The following is a 22,374-nucleotide window of genomic DNA, read 5'->3' as shown; positions in this document are numbered from 1 at the left end:
CCAGCAACAGGTCGAACAAAATTGCACGAGTTGACTGTCAACAGTTGGCGGATTGGGGGAGTTTTAGTGCTTGTTTTCATCTGGAATGTTTAGCTTATTTTTTGGGGGTGACAGCTTTGTTTTCTATGTCCCTTTAGTTTTCACCGTTTTGTACAATTCCCGGTCTCGCTGTGTTCATTCGCCCAAGAGCTGCAAAGTCATTTTTTCAACACTGCCTGAGTATGGATAATAGCCTACAGTCTGCATGGCTGTCGACATCCCAGATATTGTGGTGTTTTCCTGAACAACTGTAGGTTACTCGTTTCAGGATGTCCGAGTAGAGCGAGTGACCAAAGTTCCTGTTTTTACGCACAGCGAATTGATATTTGAAAAGCTAATATCAGCGTGCTTCATGAAGTTTTGCTTGACAGCAGTTGCTACTACATAGCCTATGTTGTCGTATTAGATGCAGCATTCGATTGACGTGTGTCTACTATTACGTATAAGGCCTATATAAACCGTGCGCTAAGGAGAAGCGCTCATTCACGTCTCCGTCGCCGGAGGGAGCGCCACGCTTTCCGTCGTTAGTGTACATTTGTGGACATGTATGGATCATTGGCTGCCAGTGACTCTAGCACACCAGTAGAGAACTGCAGTTGGAGCAGTTGTTTTTACTTTCTCCGTGGCGAAGTTGAAGCAAAGCGGATCCATGAAACAACCCTCTTCACAACACATGACCTGAAGGCGCAATCCTAACTGGCCAGAGACCCAACTCGGAGCGTCTGCATCCCGACCGGTATGTGTACGTTGTTTTCATTGAGAGGCTACGTTTCTAAAACGAAGCTTATATTTCATGAATTGTAAATTAGGGCTGTTCTCTCCAATGAAACATCCCCTGTGTTTTCGCTCCGCTTAAAAAAAGGATTTTTTTATTTTATTTTTTATATCCCATCAAATACTTAGTGGTTTTATATTCTCATGCATGGCCAGACACTGATTTCTCTCCTTAGCTTTGAGTATCATCTTTGTTTGAAAAGCTGAGCTTTTTTTTTTGTTTTTACTCCAGTGACGTTTTCTAATTTACTTGTGGTAGTTTCAAATGGTGTACACCAAGTGGTTTTTGCCATGCTATGTCACCATTACAATTTCTTTAGCTTCTAAACAAATCTCTGAGCGTTTTAATCAGAGATAAAGCTGCCCTATGTGTGTTGAACTGTGAGTAAAGTATATGCACTTGCCTAACCAAACTCTTCTGTCAGTACCCTTCGTTTTTAGGATAAAGAAGGAACAGTTATTGGAAATGTTACCAAGTTTTAAATGCCATTTGTTGTATTCTTCACTTTCAAAGTTGAACTCCACGCGGAAAATGCGCCCTTGTTTTCATGAACACATACTGTAGCGTACCTCACCTTTCACAACACACGCGTCTCCAACCCGGGTTGGGGAGCTTTAAGTAGGTTACTTTGGCCGGTTGCTTTCGCTTACGGCCATACCACGCTGAACACGCCCGATCTCGTCCGATCTCGGAAGCTAAGCAGCGTCGGGCCTGGTTAGTACTTGGATGGGAGACCGCCTGGGAATACCAGGTGCCGTAAGCTTTTCTCTCCATCAGCCAGTGCAACTTTTTTTTTTTCAGGCTGTCTGTCTGTGCGTGCCTGCTCCCTAGTACGTAGATGTTCCAACCCCTTTGAATATTTGCTTCCTCCGTTTGAAAGCAAAATAAATAAATAAATAAATAAATAAATAACTAAATGCATAGGTAGGAAATATAGGCTAAGCCAGCAACAGGTCGAACAAAATTGCACGAGTTGACTGTCAACAGTTGGCGGATTGGGGGAGTTTTAGTGCTTGTTTTCATCTGGAATGTTTAGCTTATTTTTTGGGGGTGACAGCTTTGTTTTCTATGTCCCTTTAGTTTTCACCGTTTTGTACAATTCCCGGTCTCGCTGTGTTCATTCGCCCAAGAGCTGCAAAGTCATTTTTTCAACACTGCCTGAGTATGGATAATAGCCTACAGTCTGCATGGCTGTCGACATCCCAGATATTGTGGTGTTTTCCTGAACAACTGTAGGTTACTCGTTTCAGGATGTCCGAGTAGAGCGAGTGACCAAAGTTCCTGTTTTTACGCACAGCGAATTGATATTTGAAAAGCTAATATCAGCGTGCTTCATGAAGTTTTGCTTGACAGCAGTTGCTACTACATAGCCTATGTTGTCGTATTAGATGCAGCATTCGATTGACGTGTGTCTACTATTACGTATAAGGCCTATATAAACCGTGCGCTAAGGAGAAGCGCTCATTCACGTCTCCGTCGCCGGAGGGAGCGCCACGCTTTCCGTCGTTAGTGTACATTTGTGGACATGTATGGATCATTGGCTGCCAGTGACTCTAGCACACCAGTAGAGAACTGCAGTTGGAGCAGTTGTTTTTACTTTCTCCGTGGCGAAGTTGAAGCAAAGCGGATCCATGAAACAACCCTCTTCACAACACATGACCTGAAGGCGCAATCCTAACTGGCCAGAGACCCAACTCGGAGCGTCTGCATCCCGACCGGTATGTGTACGTTGTTTTCATTGAGAGGCTACGTTTCTAAAACGAAGCTTATATTTCATGAATTGTAAATTAGGGCTGTTCTCTCCAATGAAACATCCCCTGTGTTTTCGCTCCGCTTAAAAAAAGGATTTTTTTATTTTATTTTTTATATCCCATCAAATACTTAGTGGTTTTATATTCTCATGCATGGCCAGACACTGATTTCTCTCCTTAGCTTTGAGTATCATCTTTGTTTGAAAAGCTGAGCTTTTTTTTTTTTTTTTACTCCAGTGACGTTTTCTAATTTACTTGTGGTAGTTTCAAATGGTGTACACCAAGTGGTTTTTGCCATGCTATGTCACCATTACAATTTCTTTAGCTTCTAAACAAATCTGTGAGCGTTTTAATCAGAGATAAAGCTGCCCTATGTGTGTTGAACTGTGAGTAAAGTATATGCACTTGCCTAACCAAACTCTTCTGTCAGTACCCTTCGTTTTTAGGATAAAGAAGGAACAGTTATTGGAAATGTTACCAAGTTTTAAATGCCATTTGTTGTATTCTTCACTTTCAAAGTTGAACTCCACGCGGAAAATGCGCCCTTGTTTTCATGAACACATACTGTAGCGTACCTCACCTTTCACAACACACGCGTCTCCAACCCGGGTTGGGGAGCTTTAAGTAGGTTACTTTGGCCGGTTGCTTTCGCTTACGGCCATACCACGCTGAACACGCCCGATCTCGTCCGATCTCGGAAGCTAAGCAGCGTCGGGCCTGGTTAGTACTTGGATGGGAGACCGCCTGGGAATACCAGGTGCCGTAAGCTTTTCTCTCCATCAGCCAGTGCAACTTTTTTTTTTTCAGGCTGTCTGTCTGTGCGTGCCTGCTCCCTAGTACGTAGATGTTCCAACCCCTTTGAATATTTGCTTCCTCCGTTTGAAAGCAAAATAAATAAATAAATAAATAAATAAATAACTAAATGCATAGGTAGGAAATATAGGCTAAGCCAGCAACAGGTCGAACAAAATTGCACGAGTTGACTGTCAACAGTTGGCGGATTGGGGGAGTTTTAGTGCTTGTTTTCATCTGGAATGTTTAGCTTATTTTTTGGGGGTGACAGCTTTGTTTTCTATGTCCCTTTAGTTTTCACCGTTTTGTACAATTCCCGGTCTCGCTGTGTTCATTCGCCCAAGAGCTGCAAAGTCATTTTTTCAACACTGCCTGAGTATGGATAATAGCCTACAGTCTGCATGGCTGTCGACATCCCAGATATTGTGGTGTTTTCCTGAACAACTGTAGGTTACTCGTTTCAGGATGTCCGAGTAGAGCGAGTGACCAAAGTTCCTGTTTTTACGCACAGCGAATTGATATTTGAAAAGCTAATATCAGCGTGCTTCATGAAGTTTTGCTTGACAGCAGTTGCTACTACATAGCCTATGTTGTCGTATTAGATGCAGCATTCGATTGACGTGTGTCTACTATTACGTATAAGGCCTATATAAACCGTGCGCTAAGGAGAAGCGCTCATTCACGTCTCCGTCGCCGGAGGGAGCGCCACGCTTTCCGTCGTTAGTGTACATTTGTGGACATGTATGGATCATTGGCTGCCAGTGACTCTAGCACACCAGTAGAGAACTGCAGTTGGAGCAGTTGTTTTTACTTTCTCCGTGGCGAAGTTGAAGCAAAGCGGATCCATGAAACAACCCTCTTCACAACACATGACCTGAAGGCGCAATCCTAACTGGCCAGAGACCCAACTCGGAGCGTCTGCATCCCGACCGGTATGTGTACGTTGTTTTCATTGAGAGGCTACGTTTCTAAAACGAAGCTTATATTTCATGAATTGTAAATTAGGGCTGTTCTCTCCAATGAAACATCCCCTGTGTTTTCGCTCCGCTTAAAAAAAGGATTTTTTATTTTATTTTTTATATCCCATCAAATACTTAGTGGTTTTATATTCTCATGCATGGCCAGACACTGATTTCTCTCCTTAGCTTTGAGTATCATCTTTGTTTGAAAAGCTGAGCTTTTTTTTTTTTTTTTACTCCAGTGACGTTTTCTAATTTACTTGTGGTAGTTTCAAATGGTGTACACCAAGTGGTTTTTGCCATGCTATGTCACCATTACAATTTCTTTAGCTTCTAAACAAATCTGTGAGCGTTTTAATCAGAGATAAAGCTGCCCTATGTGTGTTGAACTGTGAGTAAAGTATATGCACTTGCCTAACCAAACTCTTCTGTCAGTACCCTTCGTTTTTAGGATAAAGAAGGAACAGTTATTGGAAATGTTACCAAGTTTTAAATGCCATTTGTTGTATTCTTCACTTTCAAAGTTGAACTCCACGCGGAAAATGCGCCCTTGTTTTCATGAACACATACTGTAGCGTACCTCACCTTTCACAACACACGCGTCTCCAACCCGGGTTGGGGAGCTTTAAGTAGGTTACTTTGGCCGGTTGCTTTCGCTTACGGCCATACCACGCTGAACACGCCCGATCTCGTCCGATCTCGGAAGCTAAGCAGCGTCGGGCCTGGTTAGTACTTGGATGGGAGACCGCCTGGGAATACCAGGTGCCGTAAGCTTTTCTCTCCATCAGCCAGTGCAACTTTTTTTTTTTCAGGCTGTCTGTCTGTGCGTGCCTGCTCCCTAGTACGTAGATGTTCCAACCCCTTTGAATATTTGCTTCCTCCGTTTGAAAGCAAAATAAATAAATAAATAAATAAATAAATAACTAAATGCATAGGTAGGAAATATAGGCTAAGCCAGCAACAGGTCGAACAAAATTGCACGAGTTGACTGTCAACAGTTGGCGGATTGGGGGAGTTTTAGTGCTTGTTTTCATCTGGAATGTTTAGCTTATTTTTTGGGGGTGACAGCTTTGTTTTCTATGTCCCTTTAGTTTTCACCGTTTTGTACAATTCCCGGTCTCGCTGTGTTCATTCGCCCAAGAGCTGCAAAGTCATTTTTTCAACACTGCCTGAGTATGGATAATAGCCTACAGTCTGCATGGCTGTCGACATCCCAGATATTGTGGTGTTTTCCTGAACAACTGTAGGTTACTCGTTTCAGGATGTCCGAGTAGAGCGAGTGACCAAAGTTCCTGTTTTTACGCACAGCGAATTGATATTTGAAAAGCTAATATCAGCGTGCTTCATGAAGTTTTGCTTGACAGCAGTTGCTACTACATAGCCTATGTTGTCGTATTAGATGCAGCATTCGATTGACGTGTGTCTACTATTACGTATAAGGCCTATATAAACCGTGCGCTAAGGAGAAGCGCTCATTCACGTCTCCGTCGCCGGAGGGAGCGCCACGCTTTCCGTCGTTAGTGTACATTTGTGGACATGTATGGATCATTGGCTGCCAGTGACTCTAGCACACCAGTAGAGAACTGCAGTTGGAGCAGTTGTTTTTACTTTCTCCGTGGCGAAGTTGAAGCAAAGCGGATCCATGAAACAACCCTCTTCACAACACATGACCTGAAGGCGCAATCCTAACTGGCCAGAGACCCAACTCGGAGCGTCTGCATCCCGACCGGTATGTGTACGTTGTTTTCATTGAGAGGCTACGTTTCTAAAACGAAGCTTATATTTCATGAATTGTAAATTAGGGTTGTTCTCTCCAATGAAACATCCCCTGTGTTTTCGCTCCGCTTAAAAAAAGGATTTTTTATTTTATTTTTTATATCCCATCAAATACTTAGTGGTTTTATATTCTCATGCATGGCCAGACACTGATTTCTCTCCTTAGCTTTGAGTATCATCTTTGTTTGAAAAGCTGAGCTTTTTTTTTTTTTTTTACTCCAGTGACGTTTTCTAATTTACTTGTGGTAGTTTCAAATGGTGTACACCAAGTGGTTTTTGCCATGCTATGTCACCATTACAATTTCTTTAGCTTCTAAACAAATCTCTGAGCGTTTTAATCAGAGATAAAGCTGCCCTATGTGTGTTGAACTGTGAGTAAAGTATATGCACTTGCCTAACCAAACTCTTCTGTCAGTACCCTTCGTTTTTAGGATAAAGAAGGAACAGTTATTGGAAATGTTACCAAGTTTTAAATGCCATTTGTTGTATTCTTCACTTTCAAAGTTGAACTCCACGCGGAAAATGCGCCCTTGTTTTCATGAACACATACTGTAGCGTACCTCACCTTTCACAACACACGCGTCTCCAACCCGGGTTGGGGAGCTTTAAGTAGGTTACTTTGGCCGGTTGCTTTCGCTTACGGCCATACCACGCTGAACACGCCCGATCTCGTCCGATCTCGGAAGCTAAGCAGCGTCGGGCCTGGTTAGTACTTGGATGGGAGACCGCCTGGGAATACCAGGTGCCGTAAGCTTTTCTCTCCATCAGCCAGTGCAACTTTTTTTTTTTTCAGGCTGTCTGTCTGTGCGTGCCTGCTCCCTAGTACGTAGATGTTCCAACCCCTTTGAATATTTGCTTCCTCCGTTTGAAAGCAAAATAAATAAATAAATAAATAAATAAATAACTAAATGCATAGGTAGGAAATATAGGCTAAGCCAGCAACAGGTCGAACAAAATTGCACGAGTTGACTGTCAACAGTTGGCGGATTGGGGGAGTTTTAGTGCTTGTTTTCATCTGGAATGTTTAGCTTATTTTTTGGGGGTGACAGCTTTGTTTTCTATGTCCCTTTAGTTTTCACCGTTTTGTACAATTCCCGGTCTCGCTGTGTTCATTCGCCCAAGAGCTGCAAAGTCATTTTTTCAACACTGCCTGAGTATGGATAATAGCCTACAGTCTGCATGGCTGTCGACATCCCAGATATTGTGGTGTTTTCCTGAACAACTGTAGGTTACTCGTTTCAGGATGTCCGAGTAGAGCGAGTGACCAAAGTTCCTGTTTTTACGCACAGCGAATTGATATTTGAAAAGCTAATATCAGCGTGCTTCATGAAGTTTTGCTTGACAGCAGTTGCTACTACATAGCCTATGTTGTCGTATTAGATGCAGCATTCGATTGACGTGTGTCTACTATTACGTATAAGGCCTATATAAACCGTGCGCTAAGGAGAAGCGCTCATTCACGTCTCCGTCGCCGGAGGGAGCGCCACGCTTTCCGTCGTTAGTGTACATTTGTGGACATGTATGGATCATTGGCTGCCAGTGACTCTAGCACACCAGTAGAGAACTGCAGTTGGAGCAGTTGTTTTTACTTTCTCCGTGGCGAAGTTGAAGCAAAGCGGATCCATGAAACAACCCTCTTCACAACACATGACCTGAAGGCGCAATCCTAACTGGCCAGAGACCCAACTCGGAGCGTCTGCATCCCGACCGGTATGTGTACGTTGTTTTCATTGAGAGGCTACGTTTCTAAAACGAAGCTTATATTTCATGAATTGTAAATTAGGGTTGTTCTCTCCAATGAAACATCCCCTGTGTTTTCGCTCCGCTTAAAAAAAGGATTTTTTATTTTATTTTTTATATCCCATCAAATACTTAGTGGTTTTATATTCTCATGCATGGCCAGACACTGATTTCTCTCCTTAGCTTTGAGTATCATCTTTGTTTGAAAAGCTGAGCTTTTTTTTTTTTTTTTACTCCAGTGACGTTTTCTAATTTACTTGTGGTAGTTTCAAATGGTGTACACCAAGTGGTTTTTGCCATGCTATGTCACCATTACAATTTCTTTAGCTTCTAAACAAATCTGTGAGCGTTTTAATCAGAGATAAAGCTGCCCTATGTGTGTTGAACTGTGAGTAAAGTATATGCACTTGCCTAACCAAACTCTTCTGTCAGTACCCTTCGTTTTTAGGATAAAGAAGGAACAGTTATTGGAAATGTTACCAAGTTTTAAATGCCATTTGTTGTATTCTTCACTTTCAAAGTTGAACTCCACGCGGAAAATGCGCCCTTGTTTTCATGAACACATACTGTAGCGTACCTCACCTTTCACAACACACGCGTCTCCAACCCGGGTTGGGGAGCTTTAAGTAGGTTACTTTGGCCGGTTGCTTTCGCTTACGGCCATACCACGCTGAACACGCCCGATCTCGTCCGATCTCGGAAGCTAAGCAGCGTCGGGCCTGGTTAGTACTTGGATGGGAGACCGCCTGGGAATACCAGGTGCCGTAAGCTTTTCTCTCCATCAGCCAGTGCAACTTTTTTTTTTTCAGGCTGTCTGTCTGTGCGTGCCTGCTCCCTAGTACGTAGATGTTCCAACCCCTTTGAATATTTGCTTCCTCCGTTTGAAAGCAAAATAAATAAATAAATAAATAAATAAATAACTAAATGCATAGGTAGGAAATATAGGCTAAGCCAGCAACAGGTCGAACAAAATTGCACGAGTTGACTGTCAACAGTTGGCGGATTGGGGGAGTTTTAGTGCTTGTTTTCATCTGGAATGTTTAGCTTATTTTTTGGGGGTGACAGCTTTGTTTTCTATGTCCCTTTAGTTTTCACCGTTTTGTACAATTCCCGGTCTCGCTGTGTTCATTCGCCCAAGAGCTGCAAAGTCATTTTTTCAACACTGCCTGAGTATGGATAATAGCCTACAGTCTGCATGGCTGTCGACATCCCAGATATTGTGGTGTTTTCCTGAACAACTGTAGGTTACTCGTTTCAGGATGTCCGAGTAGAGCGAGTGACCAAAGTTCCTGTTTTTACGCACAGCGAATTGATATTTGAAAAGCTAATATCAGCGTGCTTCATGAAGTTTTGCTTGACAGCAGTTGCTACTACATAGCCTATGTTGTCGTATTAGATGCAGCATTCGATTGACGTGTGTCTACTATTACGTATAAGGCCTATATAAACCGTGCGCTAAGGAGAAGCGCTCATTCACGTCTCCGTCGCCGGAGGGAGCGCCACGCTTTCCGTCGTTAGTGTACATTTGTGGACATGTATGGATCATTGGCTGCCAGTGACTCTAGCACACCAGTAGAGAACTGCAGTTGGAGCAGTTGTTTTTACTTTCTCCGTGGCGAAGTTGAAGCAAAGCGGATCCATGAAACAACCCTCTTCACAACACATGACCTGAAGGCGCAATCCTAACTGGCCAGAGACCCAACTCGGAGCGTCTGCATCCCGACCGGTATGTGTACGTTGTTTTCATTGAGAGGCTACGTTTCTAAAACGAAGCTTATATTTCATGAATTGTAAATTAGGGTTGTTCTCTCCAATGAAACATCCCCTGTGTTTTCGCTCCGCTTAAAAAAAGGATTTTTTATTTTATTTTTTATATCCCATCAAATACTTAGTGGTTTTATATTCTCATGCATGGCCAGACACTGATTTCTCTCCTTAGCTTTGAGTATCATCTTTGTTTGAAAAGCTGAGCTTTTTTTTTTTTTTTTACTCCAGTGACGTTTTCTAATTTACTTGTGGTAGTTTCAAATGGTGTACACCAAGTGGTTTTTGCCATGCTATGTCACCATTACAATTTCTTTAGCTTCTAAACAAATCTGTGAGCGTTTTAATCAGAGATAAAGCTGCCCTATGTGTGTTGAACTGTGAGTAAAGTATATGCACTTGCCTAACCAAACTCTTCTGTCAGTACCCTTCGTTTTTAGGATAAAGAAGGAACAGTTATTGGAAATGTTACCAAGTTTTAAATGCCATTTGTTGTATTCTTCACTTTCAAAGTTGAACTCCACGCGGAAAATGCGCCCTTGTTTTCATGAACACATACTGTAGCGTACCTCACCTTTCACAACACACGCGTCTCCAACCCGGGTTGTGGAGCTTTAAGTAGGTTACTTTGGCCGGTTGCTTTCGCTTACGGCCATACCACGCTGAACACGCCCGATCTCGTCCGATCTCGGAAGCTAAGCAGCGTCGGGCCTGGTTAGTACTTGGATGGGAGACCGCCTGGGAATACCAGGTGCCGTAAGCTTTTCTCTCCATCAGCCAGTGCAACTTTTTTTTTTTCAGGCTGTCTGTCTGTGCGTGCCTGCTCCCTAGTACGTAGATGTTCCAACCCCTTTGAATATTTGCTTCCTCCGTTTGAAAGCAAAATAAATAAATAAATAAATAAATAAATAACTAAATGCATAGGTAGGAAATATAGGCTAAGCCAGCAACAGGTCGAACAAAATTGCACGAGTTGACTGTCAACAGTTGGCGGATTGGGGGAGTTTTAGTGCTTGTTTTCATCTGGAATGTTTAGCTTATTTTTTGGGGGTGACAGCTTTGTTTTCTATGTCCCTTTAGTTTTCACCGTTTTGTACAATTCCCGGTCTCGCTGTGTTCATTCGCCCAAGAGCTGCAAAGTCATTTTTTCAACACTGCCTGAGTATGGATAATAGCCTACAGTCTGCATGGCTGTCGACATCCCAGATATTGTGGTGTTTTCCTGAACAACTGTAGGTTACTCGTTTCAGGATGTCCGAGTAGAGCGAGTGACCAAAGTTCCTGTTTTTACGCACAGCGAATTGATATTTGAAAAGCTAATATCAGCGTGCTTCATGAAGTTTTGCTTGACAGCAGTTGCTACTACATAGCCTATGTTGTCGTATTAGATGCAGCATTCGATTGACGTGTGTCTACTATTACGTATAAGGCCTATATAAACCGTGCGCTAAGGAGAAGCGCTCATTCACGTCTCCGTCGCCGGAGGGAGCGCCACGCTTTCCGTCGTTAGTGTACATTTGTGGACATGTATGGATCATTGGCTGCCAGTGACTCTAGCACACCAGTAGAGAACTGCAGTTGGAGCAGTTGTTTTTACTTTCTCCGTGGCGAAGTTGAAGCAAAGCGGATCCATGAAACAACCCTCTTCACAACACATGACCTGAAGGCGCAATCCTAACTGGCCAGAGACCCAACTCGGAGCGTCTGCATCCCGACCGGTATGTGTACGTTGTTTTCATTGAGAGGCTACGTTTCTAAAACGAAGCTTATATTTCATGAATTGTAAATTAGGGTTGTTCTCTCCAATGAAACATCCCCTGTGTTTTCGCTCCGCTTAAAAAAAGGATTTTTTATTTTATTTTTTATATCCCATCAAATACTTAGTGGTTTTATATTCTCATGCATGGCCAGACACTGATTTCTCTCCTTAGCTTTGAGTATCATCTTTGTTTGAAAAGCTGAGCTTTTTTTTTTTTTTTTACTCCAGTGACGTTTTCTAATTTACTTGTGGTAGTTTCAAATGGTGTACACCAAGTGGTTTTTGCCATGCTATGTCACCATTACAATTTCTTTAGCTTCTAAACAAATCTGTGAGCGTTTTAATCAGAGATAAAGCTGCCCTATGTGTGTTGAACTGTGAGTAAAGTATATGCACTTGCCTAACCAAACTCTTCTGTCAGTACCCTTCGTTTTTAGGATAAAGAAGGAACAGTTATTGGAAATGTTACCAAGTTTTAAATGCCATTTGTTGTATTCTTCACTTTCAAAGTTGAACTCCACGCGGAAAATGCGCCCTTGTTTTCATGAACACATACTGTAGCGTACCTCACCTTTCACAACACACGCGTCTCCAACCCGGGTTGTGGAGCTTTAAGTAGGTTACTTTGGCCGGTTGCTTTCGCTTACGGCCATACCACGCTGAACACGCCCGATCTCGTCCGATCTCGGAAGCTAAGCAGCGTCGGGCCTGGTTAGTACTTGGATGGGAGACCGCCTGGGAATACCAGGTGCCGTAAGCTTTTCTCTCCATCAGCCAGTGCAACTTTTTTTTTTTCAGGCTGTCTGTCTGTGCGTGCCTGCTCCCTAGTACGTAGATGTTCCAACCCCTTTGAATATTTGCTTCCTCCGTTTGAAAGCAAAATAAATAAATAAATAAATAAATAAATAACTAAATGCATAGGTAGGAAATATAGGCTAAGCCAGCAACAGGTCGAACAAAATTGCACGAGTTGACTGTCAACAGTTGGCGGATTGGGGGAGTTTTAGTGCTTGTTTTCATCTGGAATGTTTAGCTTATTTTTTGGGGGTGACAGCTTTGTTTTCTATGTCCCTTTAGTTTTCACCGTTTTGTACAATTCCCGGTCTCGCTGTGTTCATTCGCCCAAGAGCTGCAAAGTCATTTTTTCAACACTGCCTGAGTATGGATAATAGCCTACAGTCTGCATGGCTGTCGACATCCCAGATATTGTGGTGTTTTCCTGAACAACTGTAGGTTACTCGTTTCAGGATGTCCGAGTAGAGCGAGTGACCAAAGTTCCTGTTTTTACGCACAGCGAATTGATATTTGAAAAGCTAATATCAGCGTGCTTCATGAAGTTTTGCTTGACAGCAGTTGCTACTACATAGCCTATGTTGTCGTATTAGATGCAGCATTCGATTGACGTGTGTCTACTATTACGTATAAGGCCTATATAAACCGTGCGCTAAGGAGAAGCGCTCATTCACGTCTCCGTCGCCGGAGGGAGCGCCACGCTTTCCGTCGTTAGTGTACATTTGTGGACATGTATGGATCATTGGCTGCCAGTGACTCTAGCACACCAGTAGAGAACTGCAGTTGGAGCAGTTGTTTTTACTTTCTCCGTGGCGAAGTTGAAGCAAAGCGGATCCATGAAACAACCCTCTTCACAACACATGACCTGAAGGCGCAATCCTAACTGGCCAGAGACCCAACTCGGAGCGTCTGCATCCCGACCGGTATGTGTACGTTGTTTTCATTGAGAGGCTACGTTTCTAAAACGAAGCTTATATTTCATGAATTGTAAATTAGGGTTGTTCTCTCCAATGAAACATCCCCTGTGTTTTCGCTCCGCTTAAAAAAAGGATTTTTTATTTTATTTTTTATATCCCATCAAATACTTAGTGGTTTTATATTCTCATGCATGGCCAGACACTGATTTCTCTCCTTAGCTTTGAGTATCATCTTTGTTTGAAAAGCTGAGCTTTTTTTTTTTTTTTTACTCCAGTGACGTTTTCTAATTTACTTGTGGTAGTTTCAAATGGTGTACACCAAGTGGTTTTTGCCATGCTATGTCACCATTACAATTTCTTTAGCTTCTAAACAAATCTGTGAGCGTTTTAATCAGAGATAAAGCTGCCCTATGTGTGTTGAACTGTGAGTAAAGTATATGCACTTGCCTAACCAAACTCTTCTGTCAGTACCCTTCGTTTTTAGGATAAAGAAGGAACAGTTATTGGAAATGTTACCAAGTTTTAAATGCCATTTGTTGTATTCTTCACTTTCAAAGTTGAACTCCACGCGGAAAATGCGCCCTTGTTTTCATGAACACATACTGTAGCGTACCTCACCTTTCACAACACACGCGTCTCCAACCCGGGTTGGGGAGCTTTAAGTAGGTTACTTTGGCCGGTTGCTTTCGCTTACGGCCATACCACGCTGAACACGCCCGATCTCGTCCGATCTCGGAAGCTAAGCAGCGTCGGGCCTGGTTAGTACTTGGATGGGAGACCGCCTGGGAATACCAGGTGCCGTAAGTTTTTCTCTCCATCAGCCAGTGCAACTTTTTTTTTTTCAGGCTGTCTGTCTGTGCGTGCCTGCTCCCTAGTACGTAGATGTTCCAACCCCTTTGAATATTTGCTTCCTCCGTTTGAAAGCAAAATAAATAAATAAATAAATAAATAAATAACTAAATGCATAGGTAGGAAATATAGGCTAAGCCAGCAACAGGTCGAACAAAATTGCACGAGTTGACTGTCAACAGTTGGCGGATTGGGGGAGTTTTAGTGCTTGTTTTCATCTGGAATGTTTAGCTTATTTTTTGGGGGTGACAGCTTTGTTTTCTATGTCCCTTTAGTTTTCACCGTTTTGTACAATTCCCGGTCTCGCTGTGTTCATTCGCCCAAGAGCTGCAAAGTCATTTTTTCAACACTGCCTGAGTATGGATAATAGCCTACAGTCTGCATGGCTGTCGACATCCCAGATATTGTGGTGTTTTCCTGAACAACTGTAGGTTACTCGTTTCAGGATGTCCGAGTAGAGCGAGTGACCAAAGTTCCTGTTTTTACGCACAGCGAATTGATATTTGAAAAGCTAATATCAGCGTGCTTCATGAAGTTTTGCTTGACAGCAGTTGCTACTACATAGCCTATGTTGTCGTATTAGATGCAGCATTCGATTGACGTGTGTCTACTATTACGTATAAGGCCTATATAAACCGTGCGCTAAGGAGAAGCGCTCATTCACGTCTCCGTCGCCGGAGGGAGCGCCACGCTTTCCGTCGTTAGTGTACATTTGTGGACATGTATGGATCATTGGCTGCCAGTGACTCTAGCACACCAGTAGAGAACTGCAGTTGGAGCAGTTGTTTTTACTTTCTCCGTGGCGAAGTTGAAGCAAAGCGGATCCATGAAACAACCCTCTTCACAACACATGACCTGAAGGCGCAATCCTAACTGGCCAGAGACCCAACTCGGAGCGTCTGCATCCCGACCGGTATGTGTACGTTGTTTTCATTGAGAGGCTACGTTTCTAAAACGAAGCTTATATTTCATGAATTGTAAATTAGGGTTGTTCTCTCCAATGAAACATCCCCTGTGTTTTCGCTCCGCTTAAAAAAAGGATTTTTTATTTTATTTTTTATATCCCATCAAATACTTAGTGGTTTTATATTCTCATGCATGGCCAGACACTGATTTCTCTCCTTAGCTTTGAGTATCATCTTTGTTTGAAAAGCTGAGCTTTTTTTTTTTTTTTTACTCCAGTGACGTTTTCTAATTTACTTGTGGTAGTTTCAAATGGTGTACACCAAGTGGTTTTTGCCATGCTATGTCACCATTACAATTTCTTTAGCTTCTAAACAAATCTGTGAGCGTTTTAATCAGAGATAAAGCTGCCCTATGTGTGTTGAACTGTGAGTAAAGTATATGCACTTGCCTAACCAAACTCTTCTGTCAGTACCCTTCGTTTTTAGGATAAAGAAGGAACAGTTATTGGAAATGTTACCAAGTTTTAAATGCCATTTGTTGTATTCTTCACTTTCAAAGTTGAACTCCACGCGGAAAATGCGCCCTTGTTTTCATGAACACATACTGTAGCGTACCTCACCTTTCACAACACACGCGTCTCCAACCCGGGTTGGGGAGCTTTAAGTAGGTTACTTTGGCCGGTTGCTTTCGCTTACGGCCATACCACGCTGAACACGCCCGATCTCGTCCGATCTCGGAAGCTAAGCAGCGTCGGGCCTGGTTAGTACTTGGATGGGAGACCGCCTGGGAATACCAGGTGCCGTAAGCTTTTCTCTCCATCAGCCAGTGCAACTTTTTTTTTTTCAGGCTGTCTGTCTGTGCGTGCCTGCTCCCTAGTACGTAGATGTTCCAACCCCTTTGAATATTTGCTTCCTCCGTTTGAAAGCAAAATAAATAAATAAATAAATAAATAAATAACTAAATGCATAGGTAGGAAATATAGGCTAAGCCAGCAACAGGTCGAACAAAATTGCACGAGTTGACTGTCAACAGTTGGCGGATTGGGGGAGTTTTAGTGCTTGTTTTCATCTGGAATGTTTAGCTTATTTTTTGGGGGTGACAGCTTTGTTTTCTATGTCCCTTTAGTTTTCACCGTTTTGTACAATTCCCGGTCTCGCTGTGTTCATTCGCCCAAGAGCTGCAAAGTCATTTTTTCAACACTGCCTGAGTATGGATAATAGCCTACAGTCTGCATGGCTGTCGACATCCCAGATATTGTGGTGTTTTCCTGAACAACTGTAGGTTACTCGTTTCAGGATGTCCGAGTAGAGCGAGTGACCAAAGTTCCTGTTTTTACGCACAGCGAATTGATATTTGAAAAGCTAATATCAGCGTGCTTCATGAAGTTTTGCTTGACAGCAGTTGCTACTACATAGCCTATGTTGTCGTATTAGATGCAGCATTCGATTGACGTGTGTCTACTATTACGTATAAGGCCTATATAAACCGTGCGCTAAGGAGAAGCGCTCATTCACGTCTCCGTCGCCGGAGGGAGCGCCACGCTTTCCGTCGTTAGTGTACATTTGTGGACATGTATGGATCATTGGCTGCCAGTGACTCTAGCACACCAGTAGAGAACTGCAGTTGGAGCAGTTGTTTTTACTTTCTCCGTGGCGAAGTTGAAGCAAAGCGGATCCATGAAACAACCCTCTTCACAACACATGACCTGAAGGCGCAATCCTAACTGGCCAGAGACCCAACTCGGAGCGTCTGCATCCCGACCGGTATGTGTACGTTGTTTTCATTGAGAGGCTACGTTTCTAAAACGAAGCTTATATTTCATGAATTGTAAATTAGGGTTGTTCTCTCCAATGAAACATCCCCTGTGTTTTCGCTCCGCTTAAAAAAAGGATTTTTTATTTTATTTTTTATATCCCATCAAATACTTAGTGGTTTTATATTCTCATGCATGGCCAGACACTGATTTCTCTCCTTAGCTTTGAGTATCATCTTTGTTTGAAAAGCTGAGCTTTTTTTTTTTTTTTTACTCCAGTGACGTTTTCTAATTTACTTGTGGTAGTTTCAAATGGTGTACACCAAGTGGTTTTTGCCATGCTATGTCACCATTACAATTTCTTTAGCTTCTAAACAAATCTGTGAGCGTTTTAATCAGAGATAAAGCTGCCCTATGTGTGTTGAACTGTGAGTAAAGTATATGCACTTGCCTAACCAAACTCTTCTGTCAGTACCCTTCGTTTTTAGGATAAAGAAGGAACAGTTATTGGAAATGTTACCAAGTTTTAAATGCCATTTGTTGTATTCTTCACTTTCAAAGTTGAACTCCACGCGGAAAATGCGCCCTTGTTTTCATGAACACATACTGTAGCGTACCTCACCTTTCACAACACACGCGTCTCCAACCCGGGTTGGGGAGCTTTAAGTAGGTTACTTTGGCCGGTTGCTTTCGCTTACGGCCATACCACGCTGAACACGCCCGATCTCGTCCGATCTCGGAAGCTAAGCAGCGTCGGGCCTGGTTAGTACTTGGATGGGAGACCGCCTGGGAATACCAGGTGCCGTAAGCTTTTCTCTCCATCAGCCAGTGCAACTTTTTTTTTTTCAGGCTGTCTGTCTGTGCGTGCCTGCTCCCTAGTACGTAGATGTTCCAACCCCTTTGAATATTTGCTTCCTCCGTTTGAAAGCAAAATAAATAAATAAATAAATAAATAAATAACTAAATGCATAGGTAGGAAATATAGGCTAAGCCAGCAACAGGTCGAACAAAATTGCACGAGTTGACTGTCAACAGTTGGCGGATTGGGGGAGTTTTAGTGCTTGTTTTCATCTGGAATGTTTAGCTTATTTTTGGGGGGTGACAGCTTTGTTTTCTATGTCCCTTTAGTTTTCACCGTTTTGTACAATTCCCGGTCTCGCTGTGTTCATTCGCCCAAGAGCTGCAAAGTCATTTTTTCAACACTGCCTGAGTATGGATAATAGCCTACAGTCTGCATGGCTGTCGACATCCCAGATATTGTGGTGTTTTCCTGAACAACTGTAGGTTACTCGTTTCAGGATGTCCGAGTAGAGCGAGTGACCAAAGTTCCTGTTTTTACGCACAGCGAATTGATATTTGAAAAGCTAATATCAGCGTGCTTCATGAAGTTTTGCTTGACAGCAGTTGCTACTACATAGCCTATGTTGTCGTATTAGATGCAGCATTCGATTGACGTGTGTCTACTATTACGTATAAGGCCTATATAAACCGTGCGCTAAGGAGAAGCGCTCATTCACGTCTCCGTCGCCGGAGGGAGCGCCACGCTTTCCGTCGTTAGTGTACATTTGTGGACATGTATGGGTCATTGGCTGCCAGTGACTCTAGCACACCAGTAGAGAACTGCAGTTGGAGCAGTTGTTTTTACTTTCTCCGTGGCGAAGTTGAAGCAAAGCGGATCCATGAAACAACCCTCTTCACAACACATGACCTGAAGGCGCAATCCTAACTGGCCAGAGACCCAACTCGGAGCGTCTGCATCCCGACCGGTATGTGTACGTTGTTTTCATTGAGAGGCTACGTTTCTAAAACGAAGCTTATATTTCATGAATTGTAAATTAGGGTTGTTCTCTCCAATGAAACATCCCCTGTGTTTTCGCTCCGCTTAAAAAAAGGATTTTTTTTTTTATTTTTTATATCCCATCAAATACTTAGTGGTTTTATATTCTCATGCATGGCCAGACACTGATTTCTCTCCTTAGCTTTGAGTATCATCTTTGTTTGAAAAGCTGAGCTTTTTTTTTTTTTTTTACTCCAGTGACATTTTCTAATTTACTTGTGGTAGTTTCAAATGGTGTACACCAAGTGGTTTTTGCCATGCTATGTCACCATTACAATTTCTTTAGCTTCTAAACAAATCTGTGAGCGTTTTAATCAGAGATAAAGCTGCCCTATGTGTGTTGAACTGTGAGTAAAGTATATGCACTTGCCTAACCAAACTCTTCTGTCAGTACCCTTCGTTTTTAGGATAAAGAAGGAACAGTTATTGGAAATGTTACCAAGTTTTAAATGCCATTTGTTGTATTCTTCACTTTCAAAGTTGAACTCCACGCGGAAAATGCGCCCTTGTTTTCATGAACACATACTGTAGCGTACCTCACCTTTCACAACACACGCGTCTCCAACCCGGGTTGGGGAGCTTTAAGTAGGTTACTTTGGCCGGTTGCTTTCGCTTACGGCCATACCACGCTGAACACGCCCGATCTCGTCCGATCTCGGAAGCTAAGCAGCGTCGGGCCTGGTTAGTACTTGGATGGGAGACCGCCTGGGAATACCAGGTGCCGTAAGTTTTTCTCTCCATCAGCCAGTGCAACTTTTTTTTTTTCAGGCTGTCTGTCTGTGCGTGCCTGCTCCCTAGTACGTAGATGTTCCAACCCCTTTGAATATTTGCTTCCTCCGTTTGAAAGCAAAATAAATAAATAAATAAATAAATAAATAACTAAATGCATAGGTAGGAAATATAGGCTAAGCCAGCAACAGGTCGAACAAAATTGCACGAGTTGACTGTCAACAGTTGGCGGATTGGGGGAGTTTTAGTGCTTGTTTTCATCTGGAATGTTTAGCTTATTTTTTGGGGGTGACAGCTTTGTTTTCTATGTCCCTTTAGTTTTCACCGTTTTGTACAATTCCCGGTCTCGCTGTGTTCATTCGCCCAAGAGCTGCAAAGTCATTTTTTCAACACTGCCTGAGTATGGATAATAGCCTACAGTCTGCATGGCTGTCGACATCCCAGATATTGTGGTGTTTTCCTGAACAACTGTAGGTTACTCGTTTCAGGATGTCCGAGTAGAGCGAGTGACCAAAGTTCCTGTTTTTACGCACAGCGAATTGATATTTGAAAAGCTAATATCAGCGTGCTTCATGAAGTTTTGCTTGACAGCAGTTGCTACTACATAGCCTATGTTGTCGTATTAGATGCAGCATTCGATTGACGTGTGTCTACTATTACGTATAAGGCCTATATAAACCGTGCGCTAAGGAGAAGCGCTCATTCACGTCTCCGTCGCCGGAGGGAGCGCCACGCTTTCCGTCGTTAGTGTACATTTGTGGACATGTATGGATCATTGGCTGCCAGTGACTCTAGCACACCAGTAGAGAACTGCAGTTGGATCAGTTGTTTTTACTTTCTCCGTGGCGAAGTTGAAGCAAAGCGGATCCATGAAACAACCCTCTTCACAACACATGACCTGAAGGCGCAATCCTAACTGGCCAGAGACCCAACTCGGAGCGTCTGCATCCCGACCGGTATGTGTACGTTGTTTTCATTGAGAGGCTACGTTTCTAAAACGAAGCTTATATTTCATGAATTGTAAATTAGGGTTGTTCTCTCCAATGAAACATCCCCTGTGTTTTCGCTCCGCTTAAAAAAAGGATTTTTTATTTTATTTTTTATATCCCATCAAATACTTAGTGGTTTTATATTCTCATGCATGGCCAGACACTGATTTCTCTCCTTAGCTTTGAGTATCATCTTTGTTTGAAAAGCTGAGCTTTTTTTTTTTTTTTTACTCCAGTGACGTTTTCTAATTTACTTGTGGTAGTTTCAAATGGTGTACACCAAGTGGTTTTTGCCATGCTATGTCACCATTACAATTTCTTTAGCTTCTAAACAAATCTGTGAGCGTTTTAATCAGAGATAAAGCTGCCCTATGTGTGTTGAACTGTGAGTAAAGTATATGCACTTGCCTAACCAAACTCTTCTGTCAGTACCCTTCGTTTTTAGGATAAAGAAGGAACAGTTATTGGAAATGTTACCAAGTTTTAAATGCCATTTGTTGTATTCTTCACTTTCAAAGTTGAACTCCACGCGGAAAATGCGCCCTTGTTTTCATGAACACATACTGTAGCGTACCTCACCTTTCACAACACACGCGTCTCCAACCCGGGTTGGGGAGCTTTAAGTAGGTTACTTTGGCCGGTTGCTTTCGCTTACGGCCATACCACGCTGAACACGCCCGATCTCGTCCGATCTCGGAAGCTAAGCAGCGTCGGGCCTGGTTAGTACTTGGATGGGAGACCGCCTGGGAATACCAGGTGCCGTAAGTTTTTCTCTCCATCAGCCAGTGCAACTTTTTTTTTTTCAGGCTGTCTGTCTGTGCGTGCCTGCTCCCTAGTACGTAGATGTTCCAACCCCTTTGAATATTTGCTTCCTCCGTTTGAAAGCAAAATAAATAAATAAATAAATAAATAAATAACTTAATGCATAGGTAGGAAATATAGGCTAAGCCAGCAACAGGTCGAACAAAATTGCACGAGTTGACTGTCAACAGTTGGCGGATTGGGGGAGTTTTAGTGCTTGTTTTCATCTGGAATGTTTAGCTTATTTTTTGGGGGTGACAGCTTTGTTTTCTATGTCCCTTTAGTTTTCACCGTTTTGTACAATTCCCGGTCTCGCTGTGTTCATTCGCCCAAGAGCTGCAAAGTCATTTTTTCAACACTGCCTGAGTATGGATAATAGCCTACAGTCTGCATGGCTGTCGACATCCCAGATATTGTGGTGTTTTCCTGAACAACTGTAGGTTACTCGTTTCAGGATGTCCGAGTAGAGCGAGTGACCAAAGTTCCTGTTTTTACGCACAGCGAATTGATATTTGAAAAGCTAATATCAGCGTGCTTCATGAAGTTTTGCTTGACAGCAGTTGCTACTACATAGCCTATGTTGTCGTATTAGATGCAGCATTCGATTGACGTGTGTCTACTATTACGTATAAGGCCTATATAAACCGTGCGCTAAGGAGAAGCGCTCATTCACGTCTCCGTCGCCGGAGGGAGCGCCACGCTTTCCGTCGTTAGTGTACATTTGTGGACATGTATGGATCATTGGCTGCCAGTGACTCTAGCACACCAGTAGAGAACTGCAGTTGGAGCAGTTGTTTTTACTTTCTCCGTGGCGAAGTTGAAGCAAAGCGGATCCATGAAACAACCCTCTTCACAACACATGACCTGAAGGCGCAATCCTAACTGGCCAGAGACCCAACTCGGAGCGTCTGCATCCCGACCGGTATGTGTACGTTGTTTTCATTGAGAGGCTACGTTTCTAAAACGAAGCTTATATTTCATGAATTGTAAATTAGGGTTGTTCTCTCCAATGAAACATCCCCTGTGTTTTCGCTCCGCTTAAAAAAAGGATTTTTTATTTTATTTTTTATATCCCATCAAATACTTAGTGGTTTTATATTCTCATGCATGGCCAGACACTGATTTCTCTCCTTAGCTTTGAGTATCATCTTTGTTTGAAAAGCTGAGCTTTTTTTTTTTTTTTTACTCCAGTGACGTTTTCTAATTTACTTGTGGTAGTTTCAAATGGTGTACACCAAGTGGTTTTTGCCATGCTATGTCACCATTACAATTTCTTTAGCTTCTAAACAAATCTGTGAGCGTTTTAATCAGAGATAAAGCTGCCCTATGTGTGTTGAACTGTGAGTAAAGTATATGCACTTGCCTAACCAAACTCTTCTGTCAGTACCCTTCGTTTTTAGGATAAAGAAGGAACAGTTATTGGAAATGTTACCAAGTTTTAAATGC

General features: G+C 42.7%; 12 non-coding genes across 12 annotated transcripts; all 12 read left to right on the top strand.

The window, feature by feature from the left end:
* The first annotated feature begins 1,458 nt into the window (after window positions 1–1,458).
* On the top strand, window positions 1,459–1,577 carry LOC134062999 (5S ribosomal RNA). Its single transcript, XR_009935775.1, has one exon. It is a non-coding gene; the product is annotated as a 5S ribosomal RNA (ribosomal RNA).
* Window positions 1,578–3,215: 1,638 nt separating this feature from the next.
* On the top strand, window positions 3,216–3,334 carry LOC134062998 (5S ribosomal RNA). Its single transcript, XR_009935774.1, has one exon. It is a non-coding gene; the product is annotated as a 5S ribosomal RNA (ribosomal RNA).
* Window positions 3,335–4,971: 1,637 nt separating this feature from the next.
* On the top strand, window positions 4,972–5,090 carry LOC134062997 (5S ribosomal RNA). Its single transcript, XR_009935773.1, has one exon. It is a non-coding gene; the product is annotated as a 5S ribosomal RNA (ribosomal RNA).
* A 1,637-nt stretch (window positions 5,091–6,727) lies between these two features.
* LOC134062996 (5S ribosomal RNA) lies at window positions 6,728–6,846 on the top strand. Its single transcript, XR_009935772.1, has one exon. It is a non-coding gene; the product is annotated as a 5S ribosomal RNA (ribosomal RNA).
* Window positions 6,847–8,484: 1,638 nt separating this feature from the next.
* LOC134062995 (5S ribosomal RNA) lies at window positions 8,485–8,603 on the top strand. Its single transcript, XR_009935771.1, has one exon. It is a non-coding gene; the product is annotated as a 5S ribosomal RNA (ribosomal RNA).
* A 1,637-nt stretch (window positions 8,604–10,240) lies between these two features.
* On the top strand, window positions 10,241–10,359 carry LOC134062994 (5S ribosomal RNA). The gene has a single exon (XR_009935770.1). It is a non-coding gene; the product is annotated as a 5S ribosomal RNA (ribosomal RNA).
* A 1,637-nt stretch (window positions 10,360–11,996) lies between these two features.
* Window positions 11,997–12,115, top strand: LOC134062993 (5S ribosomal RNA). The gene has a single exon (XR_009935769.1). It is a non-coding gene; the product is annotated as a 5S ribosomal RNA (ribosomal RNA).
* Window positions 12,116–13,752: 1,637 nt separating this feature from the next.
* On the top strand, window positions 13,753–13,871 carry LOC134063177 (5S ribosomal RNA). The gene has a single exon (XR_009935949.1). It is a non-coding gene; the product is annotated as a 5S ribosomal RNA (ribosomal RNA).
* Window positions 13,872–15,508: 1,637 nt separating this feature from the next.
* Window positions 15,509–15,627, top strand: LOC134062991 (5S ribosomal RNA). Its single transcript, XR_009935767.1, has one exon. It is a non-coding gene; the product is annotated as a 5S ribosomal RNA (ribosomal RNA).
* Window positions 15,628–17,264: 1,637 nt separating this feature from the next.
* On the top strand, window positions 17,265–17,383 carry LOC134062990 (5S ribosomal RNA). The gene has a single exon (XR_009935766.1). It is a non-coding gene; the product is annotated as a 5S ribosomal RNA (ribosomal RNA).
* Window positions 17,384–19,020: 1,637 nt separating this feature from the next.
* Window positions 19,021–19,139, top strand: LOC134063176 (5S ribosomal RNA). Its single transcript, XR_009935948.1, has one exon. It is a non-coding gene; the product is annotated as a 5S ribosomal RNA (ribosomal RNA).
* A 1,637-nt stretch (window positions 19,140–20,776) lies between these two features.
* On the top strand, window positions 20,777–20,895 carry LOC134063174 (5S ribosomal RNA). The gene has a single exon (XR_009935946.1). It is a non-coding gene; the product is annotated as a 5S ribosomal RNA (ribosomal RNA).
* Window positions 20,896–22,374: the final 1,479 nt, after the last annotated feature.

This window comes from Sardina pilchardus, chromosome 17, assembly GCF_963854185.1.
Source record: "Sardina pilchardus chromosome 17, fSarPil1.1, whole genome shotgun sequence".
Taxonomy (NCBI): Eukaryota; Metazoa; Chordata; class Actinopteri; order Clupeiformes; family Clupeidae; genus Sardina; species Sardina pilchardus.
Note: the sequence above shows the minus strand (reverse complement) of the source record. Positions and strands in the feature narration are given on the sequence as shown.